Source organism: Lycium barbarum, chromosome 10, assembly GCF_019175385.1.
Source record: "Lycium barbarum isolate Lr01 chromosome 10, ASM1917538v2, whole genome shotgun sequence".
NCBI lineage: Eukaryota > Viridiplantae > Streptophyta > Magnoliopsida > Solanales > Solanaceae > Lycium > Lycium barbarum.
This window is the reverse complement of record NC_083346.1, coordinates 58,478,121-58,495,624: the sequence shown is the minus strand read 5'-3', so window position 1 is coordinate 58,495,624 and position 17,504 is coordinate 58,478,121.

Below are 17,504 nucleotides of genomic sequence, written 5' to 3'. Positions count from 1 at the left end.
GGTTGGCCAGGTATGTATGATCACCGAGCCTAACCGTGGACGGGTACGTGAAACACTGAACCTTTGTGGTCGGGTATGCTATGTTAGTGATATGTATATAACATGGATATGTATATGAATACGATTATGGATACGAATATAAATGAGTACGGATATAGATACGAATACGAATATGAATACGGACGTATGTACACAATCTTGTAATAGAAATGGAAAGTCCCTATGAAAAGCAAGTAAGCGCTTATGATGATGATTCTACTATCTCCCATCTTATGCTTTTCCTTATGTTGCTTATTATGCTTCCATATTGATGTTGATCATGCTTTACATACTCAGTACATTCTTCGTACTGACGTCCTTTTATTTGTGGACGCTGTGTCATGCCCACAGGTGCCTAGGGAGACAGACTTGATCCATAGCTGCATTCTCAGGGACTACATAGCGGAGCTCCATTTCATTCGGAGCTATAGCTTTTTGTATTGATTCTTTTGTGTAGATATATTTATGGACATAGCGGGGTCCTGTCCCGCCTATAGGATATGACATACTCTTTTTAGAGGCTCATAGATATATGTATACAGTTAGATGTGTTTGGCCTTGTCGGCCTATATTTTTTATTTCATTTTGTTAGCCTCGTCGGCTTATGTACATTGATATGGGTATGAATGCCAATGATGATATAAAGGTATTGTTGTCCAATGGGACTAGTATGATCGATGAATAGAAATGTATGTTTTAATGTGTGGCTCACCTAGATGTAAGTGTAAAGGTATGTCAAGAATTGCCCGGGTGGGCTAGCACCAGGTGCCCGTCGCGGCCCTCCGGTTGGGTCGTGACATGGTAACTGTGATTTCGGGCTAGGGATATAAACATGGGAGGTGCTGCCGAAATTTCGGCAGATTCTAGAAAGAGTTAATTTAAAGTCTTAAGATAAGCACTTGATGACGAGCCTAACGATAGTATGAATTCCCTTGATTGTAGATTTACAAGTTCGAGAAGTAGAAGTTGAGCGAATAGATAAGCTTCAAGGTATGTAAAGTTATCCCAGTTATCCCTTCTTTCTTCTTTGGTATGAATTACATAAAATGAGCAAACGACGAACACATATGATTCCAATGCACTCTAGTTCTCAGTAGTACCTGACATGACAGTTATTTTTGTTTCCCCAAGTGTTGGTTCATTCTATCTATTCTCTCGAGTCTCAAATGGCGATTCAGTTTGTACATGATTGCTTCTATTCGTGCACATTGTCATTGCATCACTTCATCGAGTCCCTCACTAGAGGGCCGAGTACGTATATATATGATTATTTCACCGCGTCACTCACTAAAGGGTCGGGTACGGTATATATGATTATTTCACCGAGTCTCTCACTAGAGGGCCGGGTACGGTATATATGATTATTTCACCGAGTCCCTCACTAGAGGGTCGGGTATTGTATATATGATTATTTCACCGAGTCCCTCACTAGAGGGCCGGTATAGTATATATTATTATCTCACCGAGTTCCATAATGGGCCGGGTACGGTATACAAAATATATATATGCATGACTCATCTCATAAGGCACAGGCGCATTGGTATCCCTTGTTATCATACTTATCTCCTGTCATCCTTTCATTCGGTCATGATCTTCAGTACTGTACTTCATGCTTTACATACTCAGTACATTTTTCGTACTGACCCCTTTTCTTCGGGGGCTGAGCGTTTCATGCCCGCAGGTACAGTTACTCAAAATGACTACTGCTCAGCTGCTTAGAGAGCTCCATTATTCCGGAACCTGAGTCATTTTGGTACAGATCCTTTGATATAGACTTATGCATATTCAGGGGTACGGCGGGGCCCTGTACCGCCATATTTCACTGTCATACTCTTAGAGGTCTGTGGACATGTGTGGGTTGTATATATAGTTTGGTCAGCTATACAGATGTAGTTCACTTTGGATATTCCCGTGTATAGTGGCGGCTTTGTCGGCTTGCATATTTTGTTGTGTTTTGGTTAGCTGTGAGTCCTCAGGAGACAAGTTCGTTCTGATATGTGACATTATGAGTGTACAAACTGCTTTTACAAATTGCCATATTGTCCTTAGTTTCAGCCTGATTATATCTAGCAGGTTCGTATACGAGTGTCTAGCTCGGGCAGTAGTCATAGCCCATCGGTTTGGGTCATGATAGATATTACCCTCCAAAGTTGACTAAAAATCTGCCCAAAATTCTGGCAACTTTTTTTCCAAATTTTTTTCGACAAATTTATTTTCTTCAATTTGCTTGGTCCCGGAACCTTTAGGCACTTGGTTGACACTTGTTAAGAGTATTCATTAACCTTATAAGGGTTCCATGACCTCTCTGAGCTTACTTTAATTTACTCATACAATTTATTTAATAATGCTTAGTTCCTCATAATCCAAAGTTGTTTTACTTTGCCATAGCTCGACATACTTACCTTCAAATTTAATAAGTGTTTCTCTAAAAGTACGAGGTGTAACAAAGCAGAAGAAGCTAAACTTGCGGCAGAGCCGGTGGTTAGGATTGCTGAAAAATTATGATGTTGACATTTTGTACCACCCGGGGAAGGCGAATGTGGTAGCAGATGCCCTCAGCTGCAAATATATGGGCAGTTTAGCATACCTGCAGACTGGAAAGAGGGAGTTGGTTCGTGAGCATCTTCAGTTAGCCAATTTGGGGGTCAGAGTGATAGATTCAGGAGATGCAGGAGTTACTATTCAAACTATAGCAACATCAGCCTTAGTAGCCGAGGTGAAAAGGCGTCAGTATGAAGACCCTTCAAATACCTATTACATGGATACAGCTCTGCAAAAGAAAAAATCACCATTCGGTATTACTGGAGATGGCGTCCTCACGTATCGAGGTAGGTTATGTGTTTCCGATGTTGCGGGGTTACATCAAAAGATTATGACGGAGGCTCATTGGTCTCGTTGTTCTATTCATCCAGGGTCAACAAAGATTTACCACGACATCAAAGAGGTTTATTGGTGGAATGGAATAAAGAAGGATATAGCGGAGTTCTTAGCCCAGCGTCCTAATTGTCAACAGGTGAAGATTGAGGATCAGAAGCCCGATGAATTATTGCAGGCTATGGAGATTTCGACTTGGAAGTGGGAAGTAGTTAATATGGATTTCATTTCAGGCTTACCCCGGTCTCAGCGTAGGTTTGATTCTGTATGGGTAATTGTTGATAGAGTGAAAAAATCAGCAGATTTTCTGCCTGTTATGACTACTTACTCCGCCGAGGATTATGCGAAGCTTTATATTAAGGAGATAGTCTTACTTCACGGTGTTCCTATATCAATTATCTCCGATAGGGGTGCGCAGTTTGCAGCTAATTTTTGGAAATCTTTTAGGAGGGTTTGGGGACTCAGGTGAGTCTTAGCACAACATTTCACCCCCAGACAGACGGACATGTTGATCATACTATTCATACCCTTTAAGACATGTTAAGGGCATGTGTGCTAGATTTTAGAGGTAATTAGGATGATCATTTGCAACTTATTGAGTTTGCGTACAACAATAGTTACCACTCCTGTATTCAGATGGCCCCGTATGAAGCTTTATATGGGCGAAAGTGTAGATCACCAATTGGATGGTTTGAAGTAGGAGAGACGAAATTAGTAGGGCCAGACTCAATCCAGCAAGCGGTGGAGAAAGTTAAGTTTATTCAAGATCGATTATTAACAGCCTAAAGTCGACATAAGTCTTATGCGGATAATAGCCGGTGAGACTTGGAGTTCCAAGTTAATGATTGGGTATTCCTGAAGGTGTCGCAGATGAAAGGCGTTATGAGATTTGGTAAGAAGGGTAAGCATAGCCCTCGATACATTGGACCCTACAAGATTGTACACAAAGTGGGCCAAGTAGCCTACGAGTTAGATCTACCCTTAGAGTTGGAGACAGTCCATCTAGTCTTTCATGTGTCAATGCTTCATAAGTGCATACGAGATCCTTCTAGAGTTATACATGTGAATGATGTCCCGATCACTGAACAATTATCCTACGAAGAAGTTCCCATTGTAATCCTGGATAGACAAGTTCAGAGGCTGAGAACTAAGGATGTAGCCTCAGTTAAAGTTCTATGGAGAAACAATAATATGGAAGAAATGACTTGGAAAGCTGAGAAAGACGTGAAGTCCAGGTACCCACATTTGTTTCCACCCCCGGAAGGAGTTCAAAAAGGGACATCATTGTTTTCAGGTGCGTGATGCTTTCCTTTTATAGTTACTTAGTCGTGTGGGGCCGTTATTGTTGTTATTGTTGTAGCCCTGTGAGGCACAGTACATTTTGGGTTGTTGTGATAGATGGTAGTGGTACAATTACATGGGAAACTTAGGCGAAATTTTCGTAGAATTCCTAAGAGTTTAACATTCGAGGATGAATGTTTCTAAGGGGGGAGGAATGTTACACCTTGTAGTTTTGTACGTTGAGATTCTTTAGGTGTTAATTGTTCAATTGTACACACTGGAGTCATTTTTTAGGATATATGAGATTATATGCGCCTATCTTATGGTTATGAGGGTTTAAGTTCATATAATAGGTCATGGAAGGATTAGAGAATAAGTGGATTAAGTAAATTAAGCTTGTTGGAACTTTGGAGAAAGGATGGGCAAGGTTTCGTAAGATAATTTTGCTCTAAATTGAGAAAGGAATATCTCCTAGTATATCAGGAGTTTTGAATAAAAACAAAAGCCTAAATTTAAGTTTAGAAAGTCTAGTTTCCAACGCAACAAACCGTGCGTCGATCCGACATTGGAATCAAACGCGGTGAGTATTTCAAGACGGACTGTCAGAGAAGGGATTAACCCTGCGCGAATGTGCCTGGGAGTCGCGCGAACGCATAGAGGAGCACTACGCAACTCTGGGTGAACACGCCCCAAGGCTGTGCGAACGCGCAGAGCAAATTTTAAGTCAGTGCAAACCGACTCCAAAACAAGATAAAAAGGGGATTTACCCCTTATTTTCAATCATTAACCCCTCAAACCTATCCTTAACCTTCAACATTCTCCCAACTTCCACCCATAAAATTGTAGCTCAAATCAAGTGAAATCTCGGGATTAGGTTCGGATAGCGTATAGTTGTGATTATAGTATCGTATTGCGGTGGATCTTAGCTTGGATCCAAGGTGAATATTGAAGATATTGTGGTTCCAATGAGAACAAGGTATGAATCTCCCCTTATTGATATTGATTTAGGTTTACTTAGGAAGATAGAGCTATTAAATAGTCGTATAATGAAGTAGTTGATTGAGAAATCGGGTAAACATCGTATGGATGTTTTATTGAGCATAATTGTATTGATGATGATGTGGTGGATATTAGCATGGCTATTGTTGTTGTTTTGTTGGTATTGTAATTTTGGGCTACGGATATAAACAGAGGAGATGTTGCCCAAATTTAGGCAAGTTCTAAAAGGATTTTATTTGAAGGCTTAAGACAAATATATGACGATAAGCCTAACAATAGTATGAATGGTTTTATAGGTAGATTACGAGACTACGAATGATCTTAAATAGATCGCAAGACAGGAGGTTGGTTGGAAAGTCAAGAAGTAAGCTTCTAGGTACGTTAAGGCTATTCCTTCTTTTCTTAGCATGATTCCATATATGGTAAGAGCGTAATGAACCTTATAATTAGAGATTTGTCAAAGTAGATCTTGTCATATTGTTGCATAGTTTCCGAGTGTTATGTTATTCTTTCTGAGGGACCATATCCCCTCCTAATGTCCTTGAGTTCATAGAGGGACAGAAGAGACAGGTTACAGTATCGGTATTTCTCAGCACATGCATGATATATATATATATTTTCCTTAGCCTGGCCACTTGGTAAGTGAGACAGATATGCCTGGCCTACAGATCAGTGAGACATTTTATTTAGCCTGGCCACTTGTTCAGTGAGACATTATTATTTTGCTGGGATAACGGGTTAGTGAGATTTTATACTTGCCCTACCACTTGGTCAGTGAGATATATGATACTATTGTATTGCATTTCATTTGCGACAGATGAGAAGGAAATTAGGGGAATTCTTTGGCCTCCAGACTGTATTGTCTTCAGTTCAGTTTTAGTTATCGTTTGCCTTACATACTAGGGAAATTTTTTCGTACTGACGTCCCTTTTGCCGGGGGTGCTGCATTTATGCCTACAGGTACAGATTGATAGACCTCACCAGTAGGCAGGATCTGATATCAGCTGATTGGTGAGCTCCTTTTTCATTCAGGGTTGCCAGGTCTTTAGAGTCTCTCCCTTTTAATTACAGATTGTATGGGCGGGCCGGAGCCCTGTCCCGACAATGGTACAGCCATACTTTCCCTATAGGCTTGTAGACGAGTCCTATGTATAGTGTGTCTGTGTGATAGCCTTGTTGGCTTGTATACGTCTCTTTAGATACTGTTGGCTTAGCACAATCATAGCAACCTCCTTGGCTTGCTCAGTTGTGTATATATATTTTGGGTGTGTGTGTGTGACAGTTCAGACGAGATAGTCAGTATTTATATATATATATATATATATATATATATATATATATATATATATCCATATTACGGCCTCGTCGGCTTGTTGGTATTGTCTGTGTGTAGGTAGGACTTATCGGTTTAAGGTGGGGGTTAATCTCCCAGAGTTTCAGATTTAGAGTGATTCGCTCGGGCCTAGTTTGGCATCAGGTGTCGGTCACGCCACTCTAGATTTGGGGCGTGACACTTCCCCTTTTAGAAACATTCGTCCTCGAATGTTAAATTCTCAGAGATCTTATAAAAAATTTGGCAGAGTTTCCCCTGTAACTGTACTACTACCAACCTGTCACAACAACCCAAAATATACAACGCCACACAGGGCCACAATAAACAATGACAATAACGGCCTCACACGACCAATAATTATAAGGAATAAAACAATACGCACCTGAAGGCAATGATGTCGATGTCTGAAGCTCCTCCTCTAGGAGTAGAAACAAATGCAGATATCTGGATCTCATATCTTCCTCAGCGTCCCAAGTCATCTTATCGATATTCCTGTTCCTCCAAAGGACTTCAACTGAGGCTACATTCTTAATTCACAATCTCCGAACCTGTTGATCTAGAATGGCAATAGGAACCTCTTCATATGATAGTTGCTCAGTAACTTGAACATCATCAATGCGCATGACTCATGAAGGATCTCCAATACATTTACAAAGCATCGATGCATGGAAGACAGGATAGACTGACTCTAAATCTGATGGTAGGTCTAATTTATAGGCCCTCTGGCCCACTCTACGAACAATCCTATGAGGTCCAATGTAACGATGACTAAGCTTACCCTTCTTACCAAATCTCTTAACTCCTTTCATAGGCGATACCTTCAAGAATACACAGTCATCAACCTGGAATTCAAAGTCTTGTCGATGATTATCTCCATAAGACTTATGGATAGCAACCCTTGTATCACCCGAGTCCAATAATCAAACTCTTAGGCTAGCTAACTACTGAAGTTCATGAACTAACTCCATTTTCTCTAGCTGGACATAAATTAAACTACCCATGTATTTATAGGTAAGGGCGTCGACTACTACATTCACCATCCCAAGATGGTACAAGATACTCACATCATAATCTTTTAATAACTCTAACCATCATCTTTGTCGCAAATTCAACACCTTTTTGCTTGAAATATACTGGAGGCTCTTATGGTTTGTATAAATATCAACATAAACGCTGTATAAGTAGTGCCTCCACATCTTCAATGCATGAATCACCGCGGCTAACTCTAAGTCATGTGTCGGGAAATTCTTCTCGTGCTTCCACAACTGCCTTGAAGCATAACCGATAACTCTACCATGCTGCATTAACACACAACCTAACCTAATGTTGAAAGCATCATAATAAATAACAGAACCCACCAATCCTTCTGGAAGTGTCAGAACTGGAGCCGAAGTTAATCTGTTCTTCAACTCTCGAAAACTACGCTTACAAGCATTTGTCCACTGAAACTTAGCTGATTTCTGAGTCAGCATTGTCAGTGGTGCAGAAATGGAAGGAAAATGCTCTACAAATCTCCTGTAATAACTTGCCAAGCCCAGAAAACTATGAACCTCCATAGGTGTTGTGGGTCTCGGCCAAGTCTTCACGGCTTCAATCTTCTATGTATCCACCCTAATACCTTTATCTGAAATAATATACCCAGAAAAGTCACAGAGTTCAACCAAAACTCGCATTTAGAGAACTTTGCATACAACTTCCGAGCCTGAAGAACTTTAAGGACAACACGCAATTGATCTGCATGCTCTGCCTCTAATCGAGAGTATACCAGAATATCATCAATAAACCCAATCACGAACAGATCTAAGAAAGGCCTAAATACACTATTCATTAAATCCATAAACACCACCGGTGCATTAGTCAACCCAAATAACATTACACGAAACTCAAAGTGACCGTATCTGGTTCTAAACGATTGTCTTCAGAATGTCTTCCTCTCTAACCCTCACCTGGTGATACCCTGATCTCAAATCTATCTTCGAGAACCATTTGGGACCTTGCAACTGATCAAATAAATCATCAATCCTCGGGAGTGGATACTTGTTCTTTATTGTCACCTTATTCAGCTGCCTATAATCAATACACATTCGCAAGGGGCCATCTTTATTCCTTACAAATAACACCGGTGCTTCCCTTGGTGACGTACTAGGCCTAATAAAGCGTTTCTTAAGCAAGTCCTTCAATTTCTCCTTCAATTCTCTCAACTCAGGAGGCGTCATTCTATAAGGAGGAATAAATATTGCCTGAGTATCTAGTAATACATCAGTAGCAAAGTCAATCTCCCGCTCTGGTGGAAGACCTGGAAGTTCATCCGAGAATACATTTGCAAATTCATTAATTACTAAAACAAACTGAAGAGTCAGTGGCTTTTCTTCTGTATCCTGAACCCGGAGTAAATGATAAATACAAACCTTTGCAACCATCTTCTTTCCTTAAGATAGGAAATAAACCTACCTCTCGGTGATGTTGTATTACCCTTCCACTCCAGAACTGGCTCTCCTAAAAACTGGAATCGAACCATCTTCGTTCTATAATCAATATTATAACAAGAAAACAACCAATCCGTGCCCATAATGACATCAATGTCTATCATATCTAATTCAACCAAGTCTGCCATAGTATGACGATGACAAACTATAACTTCACAATCTCTATATACCCGTCTAGCTATCACTAGTTGACCAATGGATGTACGCACCTCAAAAGGTTTAATCAACTCAGGTTTCACCCCTAACTGACTAGCAATATAAGGGTAACATACGACAATATAGAACCTGGATCAATCAATGCATATACATCATGAGAAGATACTAATAATATACTTGTAACAACATTAGGTGAAGACTCGAGATCCTGTCGAGCGGTTAATGCATAAATGCGACCGCTCGAATTAGATGCTCCCCCTCTGCCTCAACCGCAGCCTACTGGTGTCTAAAAGCCTTGCCCAGGAGGGCTTATAGATTATGATGAACTAGTTGCTGATCTTGCAGGCTGAACTTTACCTCTACCGCCTCTCGACGGACACTCCCTGTTACACCTCGGAAAATTCCCCGTTGATGCACAATGAATAGACTAACGAAGGGCACGAAGTATACAGTATTACAATAAGTGAGAAATGACATTTGATGACCCTAATTGAGATTTTCAAAGACATTCGGAGTAAGAGGAGAAAGTTTGCTAAGAGAGGGCAACACATACGATGTGTATCATAAAGGACTTACGAGTAACAAGTTAATGATGATTTAATAGTGTCTTGGATAAGAATTATAACGTCCCTTAGATCGTTAATGAGGTGTTAAGCAAGTATCAAGAAGGTTCCATAATGAATGGAGATCAAACGAAGTAACGAGAACAAGATCAGAGAAAAGATGGGTTACACGGTCCGTACAATGTTATACGGTCCGTATAATGGTCCGCAGAATCGTCATACTGAAGGTCCCTCATTGATGGGATTATACAGTCACTTACGGACCGTAAAATGTGCCGTATAATGGTCACAGAAGCGAGATGTTGAAGCAGCAATTTCACGGTCACTTATACAGACCGTATAAGTTTATACGGACCGTATAAGTGTCCGTATATTTTCTCGACGGATCAGATTTTTAAGTTATTAAAAAGGGGACCAAGTTCATTATTTCATTTCATTTTCACCCAACACTTCAAGAACTCTCTAGGACCCTCTCCACTCTTCATCCATAAGAACTCAAGAGAAATTTATGATCAACTTCATCAAACTAACAAAACCAAGTGTACAAAACTCATTAGAGATCATCCAAGTCAAGAAATTTCATTGGAGGTGAACTAGGGTTTTGGCTCAAGTGAAGTATTTCCACCCAAGGCTTATTCCTACACCATCTAAGGTAAGTTTTATGGTCTTTCCATGTTATTTAAGGTATTGAGAGGTTGAAAGACTTGGATTGTAGAAGGAGATAGAAAATGGGTCATGAATGTGGGAATAGTGTCATTTTTTAGTAGGAGCTTGGATTGAGTCATGATTCTTCATATTTTATGATCATAATCACGTTATAAATGATATTAAGAACATGGGATAAACATTTTATATGAGTGAATGTAATAGTGTGCTATGACCATGGATATGGATGACTCGAAGTGAATTGAGGAATATAGATAATGTAGGTGAATAAATACCATTGTTATGATGTTGTGAATGTTATTATTGATGTTTGGGAGTTGATATATGATATGGAGTAAGTCGTATAAATAAAGGAGATGCTGTCCAATTTTCTCTAAGCTTTAGTCTTGTATGCTAAGCTATCGATTTTCTAATGGTAGTATAACTCTAATGAAGGTAGAAACGTGAGCATTGTAGGAGAACGTGCAAGTGATAGAATAGTTGAACGGAAAGGTATGTAAGGCTAACCCTTCTTTCATAAGGCATGGTTCCTTGGCCAAATATCTAATCTTCTATAAGCCTATGATGTCCTCCAAATGATTCTATCTTTAAAAGCTACTAAGCTCATGATTCTCGATATGTTACGATTGTACTAAATTCCTCCTATGATGAGTAATCCTCTAGGGATAGATGTAATGAATGATGATAGTAATGATGCTAAAGACGCTTATGGGCTTTTATGTATATGTGCCTATGTATGGCTATTATGAAATCCCGAGCTTATAAGGCTGGGTAGAATATATATATATATTGCGCGCGCACCACTGCAGTTGCGTACGGACAACCCTGAGCCTGGGTAGGGCCCGGTATGTATGACCCTAAGCCTTGGTAGGGCCAGGTATGTGAAACACCGAACTTTCATGGTCGGGTATGCTATGTGAATGATATGTATATGAATATGAATATGTATATGAATACGAAAATGAATACGAAATGTAAATGAGTACGGAAACGGATACGGATGTATGTACACAATCACGCATTAGAAATGGAAAGTCCCTATGAAAAGCAAGTAAGTGTTTGTGACGATGATACTACTATCTCCCATCTTATGCTATTTCTTATGTTGCTTATTATGCTTCTATAATGATGTTGATCGTGCTTTACATACTCAGTACATTGTTCGTACTGACGTCCTTTTATTTGTGGACGCTGCGTCATGCCCGCAGGTGGTCAGGGAGGCAGGCTTGATCCATAGCTTTATTACTCAGGGACTACATAGCGGAGCTCCATTTCATTCGGAGATACAGATTTTTGTATTTATTCTTTTGTGTACATTTTTATGGGCATAGCGGGGTCCTGTCCCGCCTATATGATATGACATACTCTCCTTAGAGGCTCGTAGACATGTGTATATGGTTAGATGTATCTGGCCTTGTCGGCTTATATTTTGGATATCATTTTGTTAGCCTCGTCGGCTTATGTACATTGTTGCGGGCATAGTTGTTGATGGTGCTATAAATGTATTGTTGCCCAATGGAAATAGTATGATTGATGGATAGAAATCATGATTTAGCTATGTGGCTCACCTAGATGTAAATGTGTATGCACGTCAAGAGGTGCCTGGGTGGGATAGCACCGGGTGCCCGTCGCAGCCCTCCGGTTGGGTCGTGACACTCCCGCATTATATGGCCTGGCTGACCGCAAGCATAACAAACATCTAAACCCAAGAGGCACTGTCCAGTATGTAACTTAGCACACTGAGTACATCGTGGTAAAGGTGGCCTCATCTGGCCTGAGTCACCCCTATACTGAGAACCTGTGGCTCTGGAACCCTCACCTGGTCCTGAATATGTAGATCGATCAAATCTCTGACCTGCAAACCATGGAGGTGCACTAGCTGCTGAATGGCCCGAATGCCTGGAATACTGCTGCCTCTGACCCCTTCTGAACTCACTAACAACACCTGAAGATCTGGCTCTTTTACTATGACCCCTATCATGCTCCCGTTTGGCTCTCCGGTGCGTCCTATGCTCCTCAAGATTCTGAGCGTGCGCCTGAATACGAGAAATATCCATACCTATCTGATGTGAGGCCGTCATGTAGTCATCAATCAAATGGGGTCGCAATCCACTAACAAAGCGGTACGCATGATCCTCTATCTCGGCTACCATAGTTGAAGCATATCTAACCTGTGAATTGAAACGAAGACCATACTCCCAAACACTCATATTCCCCTATCTAAGGTTCAGAAACTTATCCGCTCGGGCCGTCTAATCTCTGGCGGCAAATAATACCGAAAAAAGGCATCTGTGAACTTCTGCTACATGGGTGGGGATGTATTAATCCCTCTAGAAGACACCCAAATCTCATACCAATGAATGACAACATCCCGTAATCTATAAGAAGCCAACTCTACTGACTCGGTGTCTGAAGCATGCATCACCCATAATGTCCTCAGCATCCCATATATGAAATTTTGCGGGTCCTCATCAGGTTTTGACCCAAAGAATTCTGGAGGGCCTAAATTAATAAAATCTCATACCCTAGCACAAACAGCCCTATCACCATAACCCGTACTATGATGCTGGGCCTGAGTAGTCACTAACTGAGTCAATAACTAAATGGCCTCTCGCATCTTCTGGCTCGACGCATCAGGTGGAGGAACTAGGGGTTCTGGAGCCGGAGCTGGAGCTACGGCTGGAGCTCCTCTACGCTCCTGTGAAGCTGGATAAGTATGAGATCTGAGATGGAACCTCATTCTGGGAATCGCCCTCCTTAACATCTACAAGCGGTACCCGTCCAGATCGCCTACCTTCTACTGACTTGCCCTTCTAAGGTGCTGAAGCTTTCCTCATCATATGCATCACTAAAAACATAACACACGATCAGGAAAAGGGAATCCTTATAACACAGCTCTATCGCACGATCTAAGATGAGAAAGAAAGGCAATCTTCTTAAATGTCCTGCAGCCTCCTATTTATAAGTGTGGTGCACTGCACACCCATAAACAGGACTCTGCTAGACACAACTTGTTGACAGCCCTAGGACGAACTGTTCTGATACCACTTTTGTCATAACCTAACCGGAAGGCCATGACGGGCACCTATAGCTAACCTACCGAGCACCACAAAACATGCATACATCTCATAGTCATATCTGAGTGGGACATAATGCTAACTCATAAATAGTATGAGCTATAAGGGACACAAGCCCAAATGATATATGCATATGCATCATCAGACTGAACCTAAGTATACAAGCCGACTAGGCTGTCAAAATGTCATGATACAATAAAGTATGGACCGAGAAGTTCACAGAACATCTAGCTGTGCATATCTGTCTACGAGCCTCTACTGGAATGTATAACATAATAAGGACGGCACAGGACCCCGCTGTGCCAAATGTACAAAATATAATCATGCTAAGCTGAACTGCAATTCCGAAACAACTGGAGTGCTTCTGTACAAGCGCTGAAAAGGCTGCCGAAGGGTCTGATCCATCTCCTTGTCTACCTGCGGGCATGAATGCAGTGTCTACAAGCAGAAAGACGTCAGCACCAATAATGTACCGAGTATGTAAGGCATGAGTAACAACCTAATGAAAATATGAAGATGACATAAGGTAAGAGAGATCAACTTGTACCTCTGAATGCCTTTTTAGGATGAAGTCATGCATGCTTGCCTTTTTAAAAAAAAAAAAACATTTGCATAAATAACTATATATATATATATATATATATATATATATATATATATATATATATAATACCGTATCCGGCCATATAGGCTTGGTGTTATCCGTACCCAGCCATAACAGGCTCGGTGTTAACCGTACCCAACTGCAGTGGTGTGCATAATAGGTTTCGTAAACGGTCGACTATAGCGCGGCTCGGTGTCATAAAATAAATAAATATATATATAAAGCATGCATGAGAGCCCAACGAAAAGCTATAACTCTATCGGAGTGACGTAAGGTCGGTAACCTCCGATTACCATTATGGAACTATCATCGTCAAAATATCTTACCCTGAACGAATCCATAATCATAAGATGAGATCAACATCAATAAACAAGATCAATAATCATGTGGTAAAGATCAACAATATCAAGAAACATAAGCTTCTACTATTTCCAAGAGAGAATCATTATGGACATCATTTGTGTAAGTTCGTATCGATAAGATCATGTCATAAGAAAGAAACAGACGACCTTAACATATCTTGTCATCTAGTTACCACTCAACATCTATCTTCCCAAGCTTGCCAATCTACATTCAAGATGACTCATACTAAGGTTAAGTCATTGAAACACTTATAAGGTCAAACTAAACTAACAAACGAGCTAACGAAATTTGGGCAGCATTTCCCCTATATCATCTACTTCCTCAAAACTCCAAAACAAATCCCAAACAATAAAACAACATCAAAAATACCATAACCAAGAGATTACATTCATATTATACTCAAATCATTCCAAAACTTCCTTTCAAATTCCATCCATAACCAATACTACAACTTAATACTTTATGACTTCTCTACCATGATTCTCTTCACCTTTAAGACTTAATACACCTCCAAATCAACTAGACATTAGTAATAGAGTGAAGAACATACCTTATACTTGAAGAACTTCAACTTACACAACTTGCTTCATGTCCAAATTCACTACAACTCCAAGTAGAAACAAGAATGCACACTTCTATGAACTAGTGGTGGATTTTATGGCTTGATCGTCTCTTGATTTGATTTGGGATGTCTATGGGATTAGAGAGACCTTGGGAAGAAACTAGGGATATGTTTTTGATGAAAATAATGAACCCAAGTCATGCCCCCTTTAATTTATAACAAAAGAAAAAAAAAACCCCACCGCCTTAATTCCACAGTCACTTTCACGAACCATGAAAACTTTCACTAGCCATGAAAGTGGCAGTGAAAATGTTCCAGAAACTCCACCTCACTGCCACCATTTCACGGTGGCTCAATATAATTTTCATGGTCCGTGAAAATGGCTGTGAAAATTGTCCCGCACTTCTCAGATTTGCGATATGTCAGTTGCATTGGAAAGAAGACTCGCTGAACTTGAATTTACATAGGTTATGCATTCCATAACTCCTTATATTCTAGGAGATATACCTCTCTCAAGTCGAAACAAAAATCCTGTCCAAAATTCTGTCAAGTTTTTCCAAAGTTGCGATAAACTTAATTTTTTTGGTTCGCTTGTTCTCCAATCCTTCCATAACTTACTAAACATGAACTTAAACCATCATAACCATAATATAGGCATGTATAATCTTATATAACCTTGAAGATAACTCCAATGTCCAAGACTAGGATAACAAACATCCAACGAATCTCAACGTACAAAACTACAAGATGTAACAAAAAGTTTCTTGGATCTTGAACTCAATGTTGCTGTCAACGCCTCTTTTCCTTTTGATCTCCATGTTGGATGATTTTTAATCAGGAAATTTGATTTCCACCAGACAATACATCCTTTGTGCAGATCAGTATGTGCAAGGTTGTCTATCCTTGGTTCATCCTTGTCGCTGTCTGAATTGGCTAGTATGGCTCTTGATTTTAGAGGACCTCCCTTTGTTTCATGCGCTAGTAGGTTGACATATAGAAGCTCTATTCGCCTCTATTCGCAAGGTGCTTATTTCATAGAATTCTCTGATGGACTGGACTTTCAAATCCCACAAAGGAGAAAGGCTTCTTAGTATTTTCATAACTAGGTCTTCGTTGGAAAAAGTCTTACCAAGCGCTGTGAGGTTGCTGGTAATATTGACGAATCTGTTAAACACCTCTCTGAATGAATCGTTCTCCTTCATAGTATATTTCATACCTTCTCATGAACAGATTAAGTCTGAGTTGCTTTTCTTAAGTCATACCCTCATACGTTCTTGCAAGCAAGTTCTGGATTTCCATTGCGGTAGAGCATCTTAAGATTATATTGCACTGATCTTTTCCCATGCTTCATTGTAGAATGTTGACTGCTCTTGCATTTAGCTCCATCATTGCAACATACTTAGTCATGTATTCCCTTTTTTTCTTGGGTCTTTGTCATGACCCAACCCGCAATGACTGGCACCCACACAAACTCCTAGTGGGCGAACCAATATGATTAACCATCTACTCATTCAAAGTCCATTTTTAATTAGTCAGTTCATTCAGTGCACAATTAATTAAACGCAAGATTAATCAAAAGTAGCCATGCCATAAAACAATAATGTAAATGCGGAAGTCCTAACTATTACAACCCCAAATCCGAAAGTCACCGAATAAGGACTCTAACCCAAAATATGTCTAAGGAATTCATACTGTCTGAACTAAATAAATATCAATGTCTGCAATAGAAATAGACATTAGATAAAGGAAGATCTTCGAGCGGCCTGGAACGGATAGAAGCTCACCCTCAAGCTGTCGCAAATGGCCTCAAACTAAATATAAGGCCAAGTAGCAGTCTCTGAATCACAATCTGCACTCAAAAGAATGCAGCAAGGTAGTATCAGTACAAACATTATGTACCGGTAGATATCATAGGCCGACTAAGATTAGTATCATGCATGAATCATAAAATCAATAAAATAGATAGACCAGTCAACAACACATAATCAGATAGCTGACACCAAGTCAATCAATGATATTATCAATCAAGTCCACCAATGATATTAACAATCAAGTCAACGGAAGAAAACAATGGAATAAACCTCCCAACAACATTCTCACTCACTCAGTCACTGATCAATCATATAAATATATGCTAATTGGTGTCTTTTCCCAATAGCTATGACCCACAGGGGACCCATGGTGTCCACGTACCACTCACTCCGGAACTGACCTCGGACCATGAGCCCATAACCTAGTCAAATGTGCCTTTTCATATATATATATATATATATATAAAAAACTCTCAATGATCAATCATAACGTAGTATCTCATTTTCATCAAGAAGATCATATTAACTTCTCACCACAATTTTCATCAAATTATAGATCACAACACATCGAATAATGCCATTAAGCCCACATTATCACTCAATCAATAGCATATAGGAATTTCAACCACACATTATGCCCGAAGACTAGACATGCTTTCTCTTATCAATCTCATAACACATACAATCAAC